A 21,102-nucleotide genomic window follows, 5' to 3' on the forward strand; every position below is an offset into this window, starting at 1 on the left:
ATGTATAATAATTAGCTGGAGTTGTTTTGTAGAATTTGATTTGCTGCTTTCAGATTTTCTTGGCTTTATGTTTGCTTCTACTCCTGTTGAAACACTAAAAGGTTACACGAATAATTTTGTTGTCATATCAAGAATCTGATTTGCTACTTTCAGATTTTCTTGGCTTTACCTTTGCTTCTATTCATGTTGAAACACTAAAAGGTTACATGAATAATATGCTTGTATAATAATTTGCTGGAGTCGTTTTGTTGTCATATCAAGAATCTGATTTGCTGCTTTCAGATTTTCTTGGCTTTATGTTTGCTTCTACTCCTATTGAAACACTAAAAGGTTGTCCAGTTGTGATAGAGAAGTGTAGGTTGTATTTATAATCTAACAACCAGATAGTTCCTCAATTATAATGTGTCTAAGCCTAGTGTTAATGCTCTTTTCGATAATCTGTCCCCACAATTGTTGAATTCCCTGTAAATATGTTGGAATTGAATATTCTGGAAGTGACCTCTGATTTCACCAATTTGTTGTTTCCAAGTAGCCAAAAATTTTAAATGGTTACTATTAAGTACTACTTATTGGGTTTTGTGAGCATGGTCGGACTATTTGAACTTAGGACGTAGCTTGAGTTGTTGCCATGAATAACCACCTGGATAGAAAATATGGGCCTTCTTCAAAAAAAATGGACCATTTCTCGAGTTATCGCCATGAATAACCACCAGGATAGAAAATATGGGCCTTCTTTAAAAAATTTGGACCATTTCTCGATTTGTGTGTGTCATCCTTGCGCGGGGGCCATGCTAATCTTCTTTGTAACGTTCCAATTTTATCGAGTCATCCTTGCCTGGGGGCCATGCTAATCTTCTCTGTATCGTTCCAATTTTATCAAATCTCTCCGAAAATATGAACTCATTCCAATTGCACTTTGCTACTTGGATAAATGATGATGATGATGATGGTGGTGGTGGTGGTGTTGGTGGTTAATGTCCACTGAGACCAAACTTTGGTCTATCGAACCTAAAGAAACAAATTATTTAGTTTGATTTAAGACCTTATTCCTATGCTCAAAAAGCTTGAGAGAAGCCTCCCGACCTCACTTAAGGGGGACGTGGAGTGTAGGGGAATATTGGGTAAATTATTGTTCCAATATATCTTGGTTTATTTTAATCATAATCTGTTATGATGGTGGGGGTAGGGAAACTATTGAATAAATTATTATAATTTAACTAATATTTCTCTCACTCTCACATCATATTAATAAATATAGATTAAGTTATATGATGATCCTCACCCACCCTCATGAGGGTGAGGGTGGTTGGATATATTATTATCATTTACCCAAGTATAAATATCTAAAGGTCAAAGCAAAGACAATGGAAAAATGATCGACGAGGTCATATAAGTTAAATCTATATTTATCAACCTAGATCCATCTTTAACTCTAGATCTATCAAATGTTGAGAAGAATCAAATCTCTTTTCACTCTAAAAAAGGTTTGTACCTCAAGAGATTTGCTCTCTCTCAAGAGTTGGTAGATCTAGAGTTAAGATGGATCTAAGCTTGTTTTGAGATAAAGATAAGTTTAATTAAAGACTTTCTATGCCATTTTAATATCTAATTTTGACTATCACTTTAAAATAGATCAGATTTTCCTTATTATTAAAAATATTAATTTAGTTTCATACAACACTTTAATATCTAATTTAACTATAGTTTTAAAATAAATTAGATTTTTCATTATTATTATTAATATTTTATATTAAAATTTAATTTTTCAAAAGCCCCTTATTAAATAATAATAATAATATAAAATTTGATGTGATAATAGATATAATGTAATTTATTATTTGAGATAATGTTGAATTTTATTTGTACAGTTAACCGCAACATGTACTTTTCACCAATCCAGAGATCTCTCCCAAATACAAGACCACATAAACCATTTCGGACAAGTGCAATCACGCGGAAAAAAAAATGAAGAACCCATCATTAAGTTGAAAATATGACAAAAATATTTCAATATCTCATTAGAGAAGGAATTGAAAAGTCCAAACTATAACCTTTAAACGACCTTGGCAAATAAAAATAAAGAAAATGTTTGGAATAAACTAGACGTGAAGTAGCCACTATAAGGAACAAAATCCAAATGGACGCATACTTAAATTCCAATTTCCAAGGTTAAATTCATAAGTAACCCCAAAATATGGTAAATTAAAGATGGTGAAAAAAGAATTTTATTAATTCAAAGAATATATAATAACAAGGACATTGAGAAGATCCATTTGTTCTTAAATAGAGAAACAATAAATAAATAATATAAAAGATTAAACTCCACGAATTCATAATAATTTGATCTATAGAAAGGATATAATAGGTCACAAAATATATACGAAAAAAATAATAGTCGACTCTCCCCATAAATTATAGAAAATGAACCATAGAGTAGTTGTAATATATCTCACTAAAACCGAGAGACCAGGAATAGGATCAATGAGGCAATAATGGCAATGAAAACGAAGGGAATGAAGGGCATTGAAGCAGTGCCTATGTCCATCTTTAGAGTGGGAGATGATGTCGTTACCTTTGTTGCTCCCACCCTAACTATTACCATTATGAAAATGAACAAGAGAGCTACAAATGCATACTTGCTTGTTTTTTCCATTCTTTCTCACACTTGCAACATAGAGTTCTAAAAAGTCTAAATCTTAAACATAACCTTTGTCAAAGAAGTGTGAAACTTTCTTCTTCTACAATTTGTAAAAACCTATGTAGTCCATTCACAAAATAACCAGCTGGCTTGCACCAATCTTTTTAATTTCAAACATCCTTAAACTACCTGCATTATGTTGGGTTTCAATCTAAATTCCATCTTGGCCATGGAAGATGACAGGTCTACAACCAACATGGGGTATCGCCTGAGTTAGATTAGAACCACTTGAATTTTGATATCACAGAGGTTGTTTTGTCTCAGTTGTCCATTAGCTCCATAATTAGGTCGTGTATCAACTGCAAGCACTATTATTCTCTTTGGAATGCCCTATGTTTGCACTTGGCTTCTACCCTGACCAAATCCTTCTCTTTGGAAGAAAAAAGAAGGGAAAGTTTATTAGAATTTTATGCCTTTAAATAGGATACATTAGAGAAGAATATTATGGGAAAAACCATGGGTTGAGAATACCATGGGAAAAACCATGGATTGTCAAAACCTAGAGTATGAAAACTGCTAATGTTTACATGACATGACAACATCTCTTCCATTCTAGGATGGAGAGTGCCTCTCAATGCACTTATTACTTTTTATTTTATTTTATTTTTATTTATTTTATTTTATTTTATTTTATTTTATTGTAGTAATTTGACCAAGTCAAATTGTTTACATAACAAGACAGCACATGACATTACAACATCTCTTTCATACTATGTTGGTGAGTAACTCTTGGCATAATTAACTCTATATAAAGTTTTGCAAAGATAGAATAAATGAAAATCCTTAAAGGAAAAAGAAACAATAATAGGAGGAGGATTAATGTTATATTAATTGGGACAAAAAAAATTGAATTATTCATTTTTCTATTTGGAATTTGGTGGGTCAATTCGGAATGTGGGCCCACTTAGTATTTGATGGGTTTTAGATATAAGGATATAAAAACCATCAACTACCAAGTGATCCCATTCCATGATTATAACCACATTACATTCGTTACACGCTTGGGTACCTCCCTAGGTACCCCATACTATCCTCCCTAGGTACATTACATTCCATTCACATTTGCATGTTTCATCCTCAAAACATGGGAAGGAGCCATATAATATAACCTACTATGCAATGTAGCCAATCAATACCATACACAAGCATCTATCCATAATGTGGATATGGGGTCTAACCCTGGTATTTCCTCCTCTATATTGATTCTATTTACTCCTCGATTCCATGTTGTCATTTTCCTACTATAACATTTCCATGCATTACTTTTATTTCTTTATGTCACTTCATAACAATTTCCTTTTTGGTTCCATGTTGGTCCATGATACATTCATTAATGCTCACACCCTTGCCTTAATAATTGTTGTTTCTCTATGTGGTGTGGATGGTGATACAAAATAACCTTAGCTATCATTTTGATCTAAATTGGATCGATATATAATTTTTCATCCATCTGGATGCTTTTAGAGTGGAAAATTTCAAGGAATCAACTTACAAGAATAGTTTTATCAGTGGAATCTAGTTTGGAGAATTGGGCTCTAAAATATTTTAGGGCTAGTTTTAGACTTACATAAAAAAAAGGGGATGAAACTTTCTTTTATGAGATTAGGGCCTTGTAGCACTTTTATACAACAACATTTCCAACGATGCAAGAAATATGTCAATTGGAATTTGGATGCAAATGTTATGCCTCCTATGAGTTGACCTATCATGATTGACCACAATAACTTGCTAGGATGTTGTATCAACCGCCATTACTAATGGAAAACAACCTAGCCATATGAAAAATATGAATAAGGCTCTAGAAGGGTCAAATTTATAACTCTACTTAAGAGTTGAAGGAGTCAAATGTAACTCCTAGTTGGCTATTGGGCTATGTTGTAACCTAGTCATTTGGAAGAAAAGGGGTTCCATTCATTTTTTATTATATATTGTTCTACGTTAAACTAGGACAACTTGGGAGTGGGAGTGAGAGAGCATAACAGAGAGGGCGGGGGGCGAGGGATTGTGTTCTATAGAACCCCATGGGCCACAGGTCTTAGGTAACTCCATAAAGAGTGTTTTCTCTTTTGTGCTTATATTATTTCCATTCTAAACAAAACAGAGTAGAAGAGCCTCACCTTCTAGTTAGTTTTTATCTCAAAAGGATTTCCTAGAGTATATCATGATATTCATTATGATTTGTGTATGTTTTTATTTCACTCTCTATTTTTTTCATTTTATCTACTTCATGCATAAACAACAAAATCATTAATAAGAAATCTAGAATCTAAAGGAATTAACCCTTCATAGTTACACAAATTTTGGTTTACTTTAATAGATTTGTTGTGACAAATTATCTAGTGGAATATCCATGGTAGATTATAGATCATATTGGTATCAGAGCAGGTTTATTTGGGTATTTGTGAGAAGTTATTTTTGGTCAGGTTTTCATTAATGTCAAAGGAGATTTTTCATTGATGTCAAGGTTGTCTCAACAAGGAATTGATTGATGGAAGGTTTGATGAAGATCATCGTCAATATTTGGCATTGAAAGAGATTTATGGATGTAGTGGATCAGGTTATGGTGCATAATGGTATGATGGTTTGATAACTCTTTTCGAGTCCTTTCCAATGGTAGGTAGTACACCATGTGACTCCTCATAGTTGAGGATATATTCCTTCTCAAAGATGAAGCCCCAAAAGTGTGGTCATGATGCCCAAAATGAATGATAAAAGGCAACTTTTTGATTGGTAAAAAATTTGGCATTAATATTTAAGAAAATATTAGATTAATTATGTGGCCTTTGGTTGTTAGTGTGATGTCCTTGTCATCCCTCAAAAGAAATTTTTCTATCTTAAAAGATGGTCTCAAAAGAGGAATTTTTCATCATGAAAGTGATTTCACAAGATGAGGTTAGGTCGACTCAATGAATATTTGAACTTATAATTGAAAATTCCGACTCTTGATCAAGTCGGCTCCATGCTTTAAGGGAAAGTCGACCTCCCTTTCATGCCCCTTCATATTGTATATATAAGGAACTAAGTTGCACTCCAAAACCCATCAATTTCACTTGCATCATCCATTTGTGTATCTTCTTTGAAATATATGAGGTCAAGGCAACAATGAAAATATGAAGGAGAGGCCAAGTTTCATGATGTTTGGGTTTTAATTATTTTATCTTTTAGGAGGTGATATGTAGGTCTACGAACGAGTTGTTGAGGCCCTTCACTTGGGCATGTGGCAGACCCTGTTCAGTGGGAGATTTAAGGGATCGATTTTGGTGGTGAAAGAAGATGGCGAGCAGTGGAAAGGTAGAGATTGAGAAATTTAATGGTCAGAGTTTTGAGTTGTGGAAACTCAAGATGGAGGATCTGTTGGTGGATAAAGATCAGTGGATCGTGGTAGATTCGGGTACTAAACCAACGGGAGTGTTTGATGAAGAATGGAAGAAGTTGGATGGGACACCTCAACCATACCAACAGGGCATGCAAGGGGCATCCTATTCATATTACAATCCCAATCAGAATGAATCCCTTCCCCTTTGGTGTTCTCCTGTTCATTCTTCATGGTCCACACCTTCTCCTTGGTCTTATGCACCTCAATACCATTCCCAACCTACCAATCAACCATTTCATCCATATACTCCCCCACATCCTCAGTGGAATACTCCATCACAAGGATGGAGGCCCCCATTCAACCAATCTCCAGCCTTACTACCTCCACCTCCATCTCAACCACAACTCCTTCATCCTGCTCCACCTAAGCAACCTCAGATATCTGCTCAACCAAATCTAAACCCGAACAACAAACAAGCACATCAGGTCTATAGTGAAGAGACATCCTACCCTGCCTATGTTGTGGAAATTGAAGAAATCAACCTCAGGTCTAGAAGACTGTTCCAGATAACTAACCTCCATCTCCACCTGAGGAGCTCGAAGAGGAGAAGGAAGAGAGTGTTCTTAAAGCCAATCCATGTAGGTTTTAACCCCATACAGAAATTACCTACATACGAAATCTAAAACACAGAAAATAAACAATGCGAGAGCATAACACATAAAACACATATACACAAAGATTTTCCCCTGGATCCAAAAACCGGGACTACCAGCTTGATTTTTTATTATGTTCCTTTCAATGTTATAATACATATTTATACATGCTGAAGCATCCAATACCATGGACCGAAAACCATCGCGTCCAAAACCATGGACCGAAAACCATCGCATCCAAAACCATGTGCAAAAATCATGCACAAAACTATAGATGGGTTCGCCCAACCTAACATAGGGTCCAAAACCAAAATTTTCAGGGGCGCTGCCCTGAACCCCATAGAGTGGGGTTACCTGCATCCCTCAAACCCCTTGTGACCCCCCCGCTACTCAATCGGCGCAACAAAGGGGGGGCTCTGCCCCCTCTCTAACCCCCCGGTTAACTACGTGGGCTAATCGTGGAAAGAATATAACACAACCGAACAATCCACCTCCTTTTCCTGAAAGTTTGATCCATCCTAGTCAGCACACCTCAGAAGAGACTGAACTTCTGGGAGAATTGAAAAACTTGTGTGTTAAAATCCCACTCCTCCAAGTTATCAAGGATATCCCCATCTACAGCAAGTTAATCAAGGAGAAACACGTCAAGCATCCTGGGAGGAGAAATAAAGACACCCCTACCATTAATTTCATTGGACAGGTGTCTGACTTAATGTTGGGGAGAGTGATTTTCCCAAAGTATCTAGACCCTTGAATTCATGTGGTATATGTTCACATTTAAGCCATCATTTTCCCCCACACCTTGATTGATCTTGGCGCTGCCATCAATCTGATGACTAAGGAGACCATGCTCAAACTGAACCTCCAAGGATCATTGAGAAAGGCCACAATAGTATTGCAGCTCACAGAAAGATCCAAATATCTCTTGAGGGAGTTGTTGAGGATGTGATGGTCTCTTTTGATTCCTGGGAGTACCCTGTTGACTTCTTAGTTCTCCAGTCCAAGACCAAATTCAATGGTTATCCTCTCATCCTTATAAGGCCATGGCTAGCCACTGTTGATGCTTACATAAGTTGCAGAGCTGGGAACATGACCATTAGAAATGGACATTTTTCCAAACAATTGGTCTTATACCCTCTTGCTCAATCATCCCTAGAGCATGACTTACCCTTATGGTTGGAGACGAGAAGGAAGATGAAGTATACCATACCACATCCTACCCAATCTGTACCCTATATGCTATTATAGGAGGGGGGAACCTGATGAAGATAACCTAATTGATAAAATCCTCCAAAACCAAACCCCTAATACAATGCCTCTTGATGAGCTAGTGAATAAATATGAAGATAACCCTTGGACTGATTTGTGCCTAGTTTACTCAAGTCTTACTCATGTCAAAATGGTAGAATTTGGTCCAGCTAAAACATTGAAAATCAACCCGTCTCTCTCATCACCTCAGGAAAAGGAGTTTTGTAACATGCTAAGGGAGCACTTGGATGCCTTTTCATAGAGTTATAAGGAAATGAATGGAGTGGACCCTTCAGTGTGTACTCAACACATCTACATCAAGGAAGGATGCAAGTCAGTGTTCCAACCTCAAAGGAGAATGAACCCATCCCTCAAAGAGATAGTCAAAGAAGAGTTGCAGAAGTTGCTGGATGCAAGATTCATTTACCCCATCTCAGATAATGAGTGGGTGTCTCCTCTAGTTCTAGTCCCAAAGAAGAATGGAAAATTGAGGATTTGTGTGGATTATAGAGAGTTAAACAAATCCACTAAAAAATTCCATTTCCCTCTACCTTTCACTGATCAAGTCTTGGATGATTTTGCAGGGAATACGTTCTTCTTTTTCCTCGATGGATTCAGTGGTTACAATGAGATCCATATCAACCCAAAGGACCAAGATAAAACCACATTCACTTGTCCTTGGGGTACCTTTTCTTATAGGGTCCTTCCTTTCGGATTATGTAATGCCCCTTCCACTTTTCAAAGGGCAATTCTGAGCATATTTTCTGAGCTAGTCCATGACTCTGTAGAGATCTATATGGATGATTTCAGTCCCTATGGGGGTGACTTCCTGAAGGCTCTCTCTAACTTGGGGAAAGTACTAAATAAGTGCATTGAAATGAACCTATCACTTAGTCCTAAGAAGTGTGAATTCTTGATGAGTGCAAGAATTGTTCCAGGTCACCCAATATCCCAAGAAGGACTACAAGTGGACCCAAATAAAATTGATATCATAAAAAGGTTCCCTATTTGTTGGTATTGTGGGCCTTGACCCAGGTTCAGCGTTAGTCAACCAAAAAAATCCCTACACTACTGACCCTTTCGGCATCAGCCCGCAGAGTGCAGACCGAAGTCTCACCCGAAGAAGTATGGGGGGATGTTGGAACCATGTTTCCACACCTTGAGATGGTCGTGATGTCGATTTATACCCCCATCCTTGTTTTCGCGCAGGTCGCTAAGCCTTATGGCTCTATCAATCTACCCTTTATTCTTCCCTTCAGTACCTCCGCAAAGGTGTACGATTGACCTTCACGCAGCCCTAACCCGTGATTCAGGTACTTTCGCGCGGCTATGACAATGTATTGTATAGGTTCCCAAGTTATCTCAAGTGTTTTACTTATCTTACCAATCAATTACAGTTAGCGTCGTGTAAACTGATATCTTTACTTGCGTTCAATTAACACATATAATCACATACATTCGCACATCAAATAAACATTGTAAGATAAACCTAGATTGCAATATAATCAGATGGATTAACAGAGACTAAATACACAGCAATTGCATAATACTTCTCTTTATTGATATCTTCTAGTTTAATACAGACTCTATCCACCCTTCACACACAACTGCAGGGTTCCGCGCACTCAGCTGTGGACTTCCACCCTAGGCCTCTGCGCACTTAGCTGCAGAGCCTCTACCTACGCTAAGACTTGAAAACACTTAGACTTCTCCTCCAAAACTTCCAAAGCTTAATTGTTCTCCCACTGCCTAGAGCTTGCTTAGCTCCTTTTTATACAATCGGTATATATTTACAACTGACTTGAAACTTTACAAAATAAGGGCGAACAACCCTTTATGACTCTTGACACCTTCGCACTCTATGACCACAAAATGAGGAGAATTTACAACTTTATTACAAATTGTCACAAAACATGGGATTTTAGCCCCAAAACTGCTCTTGGGGGAACCCATTCCCAACAGGCCCCCAACACAAACATGGTGACTCGCCCTCGAGTCACTCTGCAGGCACGGAGATCTTGGCATGAAGACCTCCTAGCTTGACCTGTATGACGACAACCTCAACGGTTCACTACGCGGTCACCTGCTTCACTTCTTCAACCAACTGCTCTGTCGCTGGTCCTAAGCTGTCAGCCTGAAGCTTTTGCTAAGTCGCTTGCAAACTAGCAAGCTTGCCTTCAATGGAGGCCATGACCGAATAAGCTGCATCCAACCAAGGCTTCAAGCGCGCCTTCAGCACTGCCTCTTTGTGTTGCGGTGCAACTATTGTTTCTTCAATGTTTTGGCCTCTTGCAGTGTCTCCAGTCTCTATGTGAGAGTGATGGTGCACGTTGTTCCTTTTACCTCGTCATAGCGTTGTTGTAGTTCTCACGCTTTTGTCTCCAGCCGCTACACATTAGGATCCTCCTGCAGACTGGTCAGGACCTCGAACGACTGTTCAAACAGCCATGTGCAATATGCTACTACATTGTCTACTACCACTATCGCCTCTGTGACAACGGTTGCGCGCTACTCCTTTACTTCTGGTGGAGTTGAAGGTTGGGCCTTCAACTGCAAATCTGCAATCTGTAGGTTCAGCTCCAGCTGAACCTTAGCCAACTCTGTGTGAGCGTCACACACCCCTGTAGCAAGTTTGCAAACGTGCACCTCTACCGGTTCTCCCTCAGGAATGGCCAACTCTGGGACCATTCAGCATGCTTCCTCCACGACTTGAACTATGCGCTTGTTTTGGTTGGTTACATCAGTCATGGTGGTGATGGCAGAGTCTTGCTGTAGGGCCAGCTACACATTATTGATCTGCTACTCACTGATCACCTGCACATCATGCTATTCGCGGGCCCTCAGCGCGGCAATCACTCCATCTTGCAGTAGATGGAGCGCCTCGCCAGGAAGTGCTACCAAGTTTAGCCCTACTCCCTTGAGGGTACCAACAGCGGGCCTATCGACTTCGTTTTTTGTGGTCAGTGCGCCATCCAGCAACACTATCGCTCAGGAGTCCTTCACACGTAACATCCCGACGGCTTCTGAAGTACTGATGGTGAGGCTGGTGGACACCGAGCCAGCCTATGATGCGCGGATTTGCAGCTCATGCAGACCCGTCTAGATGGCCCCCAATACTTGCTGCTGCTGCTGCTCGAATTGTTGTAGTACCTCCGCGGTGACATCCCACACCGTATCTCCAATGTCATTCAAATATCCCTCTGTTAGGGTGATTGGGTCCATCAACGTCTTACTGGCCTTTGATTTCTTTTGTAGCCCAACTTTTCCTTGTCCCCTTGGACGCTTGATATAGTACGACGTTGTATGCGAGTCCGCTCCATGCTGCTCTGTCTACTCGTCCGTTTCTTCCTCTATTTCGGGCGAGGGCGACCTTGCACCTTTGTCAAAGCCACGCTCTGTTCCACCTGTCTATTTTTCTGCCTGTTGTGCAGCATCACGCTCTGCCTGGGCCTTGTCAGTGGCCTCCTACTTCCTCTTCTCGGCCAGTTGCGCCATCTTGAGCTTAGACTCCTCCTTTTTGCACTATGCGGCAGACTTGCTCGACCCCCCCACCGAGTCTGAGGCAGTGCACCACTCAGTTGGCCAGCAATCAAGAACTGCATCAATCGCGTCGTTAGTTGCCAAGTAAGGCAAGTCATGCCACTTCTTCTCATGGTCTTTCCATGCCCTGATCGATATGCGCTGAAAGTATGCCTTGAACTCCACGTACTCCTGCACTTTGGCAAACACAGTAGGCGACAATCGCAGCTTGCGATTGATAGCCATGCATATATTCATTTCCATCAAGATCCAGAATATCTTGCTATCCTTGATGCGCTGAGCATCCTTGGTCGCCCACAGCGAAGCATACTTCGTTGCTTCTGGCAGGTCCGACGCGACCGAGGGGAATTGACTGTCTTCAGGAAACTCCCAAGCTACCAGCACAATGGACAACAAGAGCCACACATAGTGGAAGGTCTTGCTGAGCTCCTGTGCCTCGCGGCAGTTCACAAGGAACTCACCACAGAGATAGCACACCCAATTAAACTGAACTCCTTCGGTGCATTGGGCCGCTAGAGTGACGACAGGTGCTGACACTTCATCTGCGCAACACTTCCTCATAACTTTTCTTGCCAAAATCTGCATGGCCACCTTGACCGCAGGATCACAGATACTCGAGATGGCATAGCCTCATGGCTTCTTCACGAGCTTGAATTTCTCCTTCATGGCCTCCGCGAGGGCCTGCTTACCACCTTTTCCGCCAAACATCATGGCTAGATTTTCCCCTGTATAGGGCAGCCGTGTGATCCTATGGATCAACCTGTCGGTGATGGGTATCGGCTCCTCTAGCCACAGACACCCATCGTGCACCAAGCATAGTAGCTGCTTGATGACCAATACTATAATGGGTGTGTGATTGTAGTGCGGCACCCATAATAGGTTGAGCAGACTTGCCTTGTCTACACCCTTGAGCCATTTCCACAGTTCCAACACAGTCTTCACGGTGGTTATGTGAACAACGCGGTACATTAGTTGTTATGTCGCCAAGTGAGGGAACTTCTTAGTGTCAGCTAAGTCCCAATCTTCCAGTTTCAACGGCGGAACCCACCCCAAGCACAGCTTCAAAGACAATATTGTCCGGTAGCAGAGGTATGTGTAAGGTGACCTTGCTTTCATCAATGTCCTTTGGCACCTTGGTCTTTCCCTTGCGCGGAGGGACGTATTCGAGCAACTTGGTGATAGGGTCAGAACCCTCGACTTCAACGTCCTCCACTTCCACCCACAAATCCTCATCATCCATCGGGATGTCCTTAATCTCTTCCTTCTTTGGCTCTAAGTTAATAGTTTTTCCCTTTTCCTATGTGGTGGGCTTGTCCTTCTGTGGGTTTTTTCTAGGCGACGCGCGCACCGGTATCGCAGCCTGCTTTCCCTTATTATCCTTCACACCCTCCTTGGTCAGGGTAGGCTTCGATCTAGGCATCCGTGGTGACTTGAGGACTTTAGCTAGTACCTCTGCAACCTCTGGAGTATCTCCCTCTGCCTCCCAAACAACCTCTAGCAAAGCCCCCTCGATTGTCACTGCTTCGACATACATAGCTTTTGATCCTGGGATAATGTCATGGATGAAATTGCAGTCAGACTTTGGAAATTGATCAAACATTGGGTAGTAAAGAAATTCTTTGAAAAATGCGTGGTTCATGCACATCTGAGAGCTCACCAACTCAATGCTCAAAATGCAAGGTGTTTTTTGTTGGGTAGCCACATGTAATTTATAGGCCATTTTGAATTCAAATCCAACTGTTCCCCCCAAATTCATTTCATTAATGCTAGATTGGTGGCAGATTTTCAAGGATCTTACCCATAAATTTCATCTTAAATGTCAACCACCTGCTCCATTTGGCCACATTCTCATCGTCAAATCATGAACAGTGACTTTAATGGTCACTTTCTGGCTGACCTGCATGATTTTTCCCCGGGTAGCGCAGCTCTCTCCGCGTTATCACGAACCCCATGACATCTCCTTGTTCCGCACAATCCTCCAATTGCAAAGTTCCATAACCCGAGTAGTGTAGTTTATAGTCCCACGCCTCCTTTCAGCTGCCCAGAGAGCTAAGACTATGCTACCTTCATATAGTCACCTGGCCGGATCACCGGTGTACGACTTCAATCGACTACCATCCACCTTTCTTGGGAAGGGATATCCGTTCAATTTAACCAACTGAACTACTCCACTGTCGGTAATTTCCTTAATGACATAGGACCCTAGCCAGTGAATCCTGAATTTCCCTGGAAATTTATCAAACTTTCTATCATATAAAAAAACTAGATCATTTACCTTAAAGGTGCACAGTTTAATGTGCCGATCATGCCATAATTTTTCGCGCTGCTTTTGGACCTATTAGTGAAATCCAGCTAGCAACCTTTCTTCCTCAATCTCAGCAGGCAGCGTCAGCCTCTCTGTTATGCTCTTGACTTGCGAGAAGATACTAGAATACCAAATATGCGAAGAAATATACCCAGAACAAAGAACAATAAGAAATGACAACATGTATTTTGTTATTCAGAAAGGAAAGCAATGTTCACTTGCCTCTTCGAGGGGGCAACCTTCATAGAGCTAGGCTCAATTACAAAATAAGACATGATGCTCCTCTAGGGGAGTCTCTATCCTTTATATAGGATTCATACATGCAATACCATGGGTCAGTACCATGGTTCTTATTAATACCATCTATCTAATACCATGGCCCATTTGCAACTAACTGTGGTCACTTCTTTAAAAACGGGTCAACCACTTACAATTATTAATATGGGATTTATTGACTCTTTAACTAACTATAACTATGACTCGACCCTATTACATAAATAAGGGGGTTAGGGTTGGACCCTAACATGCCCTCCCCCATAAAAATAGCCTTGTCCTTAAGGCTGAAGCTGTGGAAACTGTTGAAGAACAGTGGTTGGTTCCTAGGTCGCATCTTCTAGAGAAGTGTCTTTCCACTTGACGAGGACTTCCTTGATCGTGCGGCTGCGCAGGTGCCATTCTTGCGTGTCAAGAACCTATTTAGGTTGGAGCCAGATTGAACCTTCTTCATCCAATTCTGGTAGACTGGTTTGAATTCTGCAATGGTTCCCAACCAATTTCTTGAGGCATGAGACATGGAAGATGGGATGGAGTTTTGCAGTGGGTGGCAAGGCTAGCTTGTAGGCTACTTCTCCGATGCGTTGAAGTATTTGATACGGTCCGTAGAATTTTGGAGATAATTTTTGACAACCCTTGTCTTTGAGTGAAGTTTGCTTATATGGTTGCAGCCTCAAGAATTCCTGATCTGCTTCTTGAAATTTGCGCTCTGAATGATGTTGGTCTGCCTGTTGCTTCATGCGATTTTGAGCTTGATGGAGATTCTCTTTGAGGTGGGCCAGCATGGTTGCACGGTTCTGTAGGAGTTGATCCACTACTTATACCTTCGAGCATCCCTGGATATAAGAAGTAGGTGAAGTAGGGAGTTGACCATAAACTGCTTCATATGGAGACATTTTGGTGGTGGCATGATAGGTAGTATTACACCACCATTCGGCTAGAGGTAACCACTATACCCATAGATGTTGCTTTTCTGAAGTGAAACACCTGAGGTAGGTCTTCAGACATTTGTTGATTGCTTCAGTTTAACCATCAGTTTGGGGATGATAGGAAGTACTGAGTTGTAGTTGGGTACCTGGTAGCCTGAAGAGTTCCTGCCAAAAGTTATTGGTGAAGATCGATTCACGATCAAACACAATGGAAGTGGGCATGCCATGCAATTTGAAGATCCGGTCCATGAAAGATTGAGCCACCAAAGCTGGTGTAAAAGGGTGGGGTAGGGTGCAAAAATGAGCATACTTAGAAAGTCTGTCCACAACCACCATGACGACTAACTTGTTGCCTAACTTTGGAAGACCTGTAATGAAATCCATAGAAACCTCCGTCCAGATTGAGGCCAGGATGGGAAATGGTTGTAATGTGCCTGGGGATTTGATTGTTTCTCCTTTGTGGCGCTGACACACATCACACTTAGCTACAAAGTAAGAATGTCATTTTTCATGCTTGTCCAAAAGAATGAATGTTGAGTGCATGCATAAGTCTTCTGAAAGCCTGAATGGCCTACAGTGGGAGATGAGTGCAACTTTGCCAAAATGCAACTTTTGAGGGTGGATGTTGGTGATATCACTACTTTGTCCTTGTAGCGAAGAATCTCATCCTTTCAAGAGTAGCCCGCTGTGGAATTTGGGATCCACCTACAATTTATGAATGAGTTGGGAGAGCAAAGGATGTGAAAACCATTCCTTGTGAGCCTCTTCAATCCACTCTGGAATGGGAAGAGAGATTGCTAGCAGGGTGCTTTCCTCCTCAAATTGGCATGATAAAGCATCCGCTACGACATTTTCGCACCCTTTCTTGTAAATTATCTCATAATCATATCCCAACATTTTGGCTAGCCATTTATTTTGTTGTGGCAAGGATAAGTGTTGCTCCAAAAAATATTTAAGGCTTTGATGGTCTGTGCGGATTTGGAAACACCGCCCAATAAGTATGGTCGCCAGGTATCTACTACTTGTAAGATGGCCATCATCTCCTTCTCATAGGTAGATTGTCCCAGATTTGTCCCACTTAGTTGTTGGCTAGTGAAGGCCAAGGGTCGACCTTCCTGCATTAAGACAACCCCAATACCTGTACCTGAAGCATCACATTCAATCACAAAAGATTTGGTGAAGTCGGGTAGTGCCAATATGGGAGTGGAACACATGGCATGTTTGAGAGCTATAAATGCTTGTTGCGCTTCATCATTCCAGAGGAATGAATTTTTCTTGAGAAGGTGAGTGAGGGGTCTAGCAATGCGACCATAATTGCGGACAAATTTTCTATAGTAGCCGGTGAGACCCAAAAATCCTCTCAAGCTCTTCAAGGTCTTTGGTTGAGGCCAATCTTGCATTTCCTGGATCTTTTTGGGGTCCACCCTAACAGCTTCACGCCCCACAATGTGGCCCAAATACTCAACTTGTTCCATGCCAAAAGAGCACTTGGACATCTTGACAAATAGTGTATGCTTCCGGAGAAGTTGTACAAGCAGATCTACATGCTGAAGATGTTTTTCCCAGGTGAGGCTGTAGATGAGGATGTCATCAAAGAAAACAAGGACAAATTTTCTGAGATATGGTTTGAGAAGGTGATTCATGAGGCTTTGAAAAGTGGATGGGGCATTACAGAGACCAAATGGCATGACTAGGAATTCATAATGGCCTTCATGAGTTCGAAAAGTAGTCTTTGGAATGTCTACTTCTTTCATGCAAATTTGGTGATAGCCCGAGCGAAGGTCGAGCTTAGTAAAGAATTGAGCCCCATTTAGTTCATCCAATAAATCATCAACAACCGGGATGGGAAATTTATCTTTGACCGTCAGCTTGTTGAGGGCCCTGAACTCTGGACACATACGCCATTCCCCATCTTTCTTGAGCACCATGACCACAGGCGATGAATAAGGACTAATGCTAGGATGAATGACACCTGCTTCCAGGAGTTCCTTGATGATTTTTTCAATTTCATTATTTTGGGCGAAAGGATATCTATATGGGCACACATTTGGTGGTTGTGCCCCTGGGACCAATGTAATGCTATGATCATGTTCCCCTCTCGAGGGTGTAAGCTCATGAGGCTTGTCAAAGACCGGGAGGTGGTTGTTTAAGACTTGTTTCATCTCAAGATGAATATGAAGAGAAGTGGGTTCGAAGGCTTGGATGGCATTAAATTGGGCTATAACTCCATGGTGGCCCTTTTTTAACATTTTTTCCATCTTATGTGAGCTAATGATAGAGGGAGCACCTGCCTGGAGTCCGTGGAGGGTATGTGTGTGGTTATTATGCTTAAAGCTCATATATAACTCCTGGAAATCCATTGTGATTGGGCCGAGTCTGTGGATCCATTCAGCACCCATCAGCAATCTGGACTTGGAAATTAGAGACTGCTCTGACAAAACAATGCACTGCTTCAACAACTCTTTGATGGATAAAGTTATGCGTACTGCCACTATCAATCAAGACTACTACAGGGTGATGTTTAATAAAACCTCTGATTTTGAGAGTTTGGGGAGAAGAAATCCCTGCCAAAGCATGAAGTGAGATAACTGGTTCTTCAAGTATAGCTGGGAGCTCATTGTTCGGCTGGTTGTCCTCATCTTCCTCCTCTGGTCCCTTAAATGGTGGGGCTTCCTCACATGAATGGTGATCAGTAGCATCAATTTGAAAGAATTTGGGTTCCTTGAATTTATGCCTCGGGGAGTATTTCTCATCACAGTAGTAACACAATCCTTGCTTTCTTCTTTCCGCCATTTCCACTGGTGACACCTTTTGAACCTTAAGTGTTTAGGTAGTGCTCAGAGCCTGGGTGGGGCGACCCTTGGCTATGAAATTTGGATAAGTCGACTGGGCTGCTAACGCGCGTTCTACTTCATGAGCTATCTTGCAAGCTGCCAACCATGAGATTGGGTGTTGCAGTCGGATGTGGGCTTGTATGGCATCTTTGAGACCATTGAAAAGACATTCCAAGTAGAATTCATCTGCTAGACATCCTGTGCGGAAGGCTAATGCTTCAAAGGCTTTAATATATTCTTGCACTGTGCCTGTCTATCGAAGCTTAGTAAGACGACCCAAAAAGTTAGATTCATGGTCAAAGCGATCAAAAAGGGCTTTTGAGAATAGCTGCCAAGTCACTGGCCTTCCATAGCAGCATTGATGCCACTACCACCATTGCCATCTTTCTTGGTCCAACTTTCTTGGTCCAAGTACAGGCTTCCCACACTTAGCTTAGTTGCATCATCTCTAATGTGATTCAATGTGAAATATTGCTCCATTTGTGCTAGTCATGTGGCCGGATGAGAGCCATCAAATTTATACATGTCCAGCTTGGGTGGTCAAGGTTGGGATTGTTGGTGGTTTCCATAGAAGTGAAGAGAATGGCTAGACTCGCCCTCAAGGTTTTCATTAAAATCATATGCCTTTGATTGTTCCCCTGACTTGCCCTTTGTGATTGTGTCATGTAAGGTCTGGATCTGCTTCGTTAATGCCTCCAACTTTTGTTCAAGGGTGTCTATCTTCTCATTGGCCATAGCTCGAGCTCTGGTTTGTACCATGCATAGATCCGGTGCACTTGTCGTTAATGTGAAAAAAAAATTGGGACCTGACAAGTGAATGGTACCACCTTGCTCAACCCGTCGACCTGATTCTTATGGGCTAAGTCTCCTATAAGCGTCTCAGGAGTGTCTCAGACTCCTTTTTTTTTTTTTTTACTCTGAGAGGAGTTTTACTCCTTGCTTAGGAATACTGCAGTAGCCAATTCCCAGAAAATTTAATTCTGCCCAATGTCCTGCGAGAATCATGCCCATGTATAGGAGCCACACAAATAGTCAGATATGTCGGCGAAACCCTCAACTGCAGAGTATGAGTAGAAATGTGGCAGTGATCGAACCCCTGTTGCTAGATCTGAATGGCGGATCTGATTGTTGCGACTGCTACAGACCCAAACTGTTGGATCTGAATGGCAGATCTGATAGATCTGATTTGCGGATCTGATAGATCTGAATGGCGAATCTGATAGATCTGATTGGCGGATTTGATAGATCTGAATGGCGGAACTGATTGTTGTGGTTGCAACTGAACCCAACCTGCTAGATCTGATCTAGCAAAGATGATGCGTGATCGAGAGAGAGACAAGGGAACTTGTTGGCATTATGATGTATGTGTTGTACTTGATGGCAACCCACTTGTAGCAGAACAACTCACCTGTATATTGTAACTAGATGAATCTATAGAAGAGATATCAGATGTGACAGAATACATGACAATATTGTTTACAAATGTGATGAAATGTAGGGCAGCTTCAAGGCATTAGTTCAGAAGGAAACTCACTCAGATGAAAGTATAGCAGGTAAACAACAAAGAATTACAAATCAGTCTTCACATAATAAAGAAAAAGAGGTATATGTAGGTTCACCATTGGCCAAGCTACGTATACATGCAGGTTCACTGTATACAAGCCGCGTATACGTACACACGCACTTTCACAGAAAGAAAAGCGTGTATACCTTGGAAAACTAAATTTTTGGTCCATGGTATTTTGATCCATGGTATTTGTCCAAGGTATCGGGTCCAAGGTATTGGTCCTAAGTGGTTTTGGTCCATGGTATTGAGAAAGGCCTAAGATTATAAAAGGAGGAGAAGATCATTAGGCCAAGGTGTGCAAGTATCGAATATCTGATGAAGTCATAAGAAGAGTTTCGGCGTAAATCACATGTAGAAAACTTTTGTCGATGCGTTTCGAACCAACTAGTGTGGTTCATCGTCAGGACAAGTTGAGGAGTCAGATGATGGCTGCATATTAAATAGGGAGAGCAGATCTTCCAAACGGCTAGGTTGACTAGGTTGACCATCAACGGCTATATAAAAAAGGCTAGATTATATAATAATATTATAATGTTAAAAAGTCAAAAGGTAATAAAAAATAATATTATAATTATAGTAAATAATTTTCTTCTTAATAAATAATTTTATATATTATAATATATTATATATTAGAATGTTATTCTATTTTTTTTTTTTCTTCGGTTATTAAATTAATATATTTAATTCCCTTTTAATTTATTTAATCATTTAAATCACTAGGGATAAGTAAAGGGGGGTTTATATATTAGAATGTTATTCTATTTTATTTTATTTATATATTTTTCTTTGGTTATTAAATTAATTTATTTAATTCCTTTTTAATTTATTTAATCATTTAAATCACTAGGGATAAGTAAGGGGGGTTTTTTTAATAATAATGATTTAATGGAATTAATAAATTATTATTGAATATTGGTTAAATTAATTTTTATTTATTTTTATGGTAAAGGTAAAAGCTTAATAACGAATATACAAGTAAAGCCATCTAATAGTACAAGCCAGGATTAATAATATTAAGAAAATTTTGATAAGCAAATAGTAATAAAAATAATAAGATCGAGCGACAAATTTCAAATACAAGAAGGTCAAGAACAGGACAATTAGTAAAATAACTTAACCGAAGGAGAAACCCTAGGAGGATGGAAAAGTCATGGCTTAAAGTAGAAGGATCCAGGAAATTTTGGGGAAACCTCGAAAGCTAGAAAAGGTTAAAAAGGGGGGGGAGGGGGGAAAGGAAGGCAAGACTAAGAAGAAAGGGCAGGGATCTAGCAACTACTGATCTTGGTGTTCTGGGTTCTGGCTTGGGTTCTGGTTACTGTATTCTAATAACAATATTCTGAATGATCAGATTGATAGAGTGATTGATAGATTCGGTTGTAGTTGATTCAAAAGGAGATTGGTTGATGCAGATATATTTTATGATTGATTGATGTAATTGATGGATCCAGTTTGAAAATTTATGAAACATGGTCCCTGGAAGAAAAGAGAAGGTTGTAGCCTTCTATAGGCCAGCACCTACGTACTAGTAAACATATCAGCTAGTACAAGAGCTAGGGGGTTGTAGCTCCCTTCCAGTAGAAGCTGGAGAACGAGAGAAGGTTGTAGCCTTCTGCAGGTAGAAGCCTGCATATTGGTATAAGACTACACCAGTACAAAAATTATAAACAGAATTCTCTTATTATTAAAAGAAGACAGAGACGATTGCAGCAAGTGGTTTTCACCCACATTGGGTTTCCACC

The 21,102-nt window shown here is 40.6% G+C and overlaps 1 pseudogene; it reads right to left on the reverse strand.

Annotated features, from left to right (window-relative positions):
- Positions 1 to 737: 737 nt before the first annotated feature.
- On the reverse strand, positions 738 to 826 carry LOC149185528 (U6 spliceosomal RNA; annotated as a pseudogene).
- Positions 827 to 21,102: the final 20,276 nt, after the last annotated feature.

Source organism: Pinus tabuliformis, chromosome 3_1 (genome assembly GCF_031772625.1).
Source record: "Pinus tabuliformis cultivar Carrire ecotype Pingquan chromosome 3_1, CPIR1, whole genome shotgun sequence".
Lineage (NCBI taxonomy): Eukaryota > Viridiplantae > Streptophyta > Pinopsida > Pinales > Pinaceae > Pinus > Pinus tabuliformis.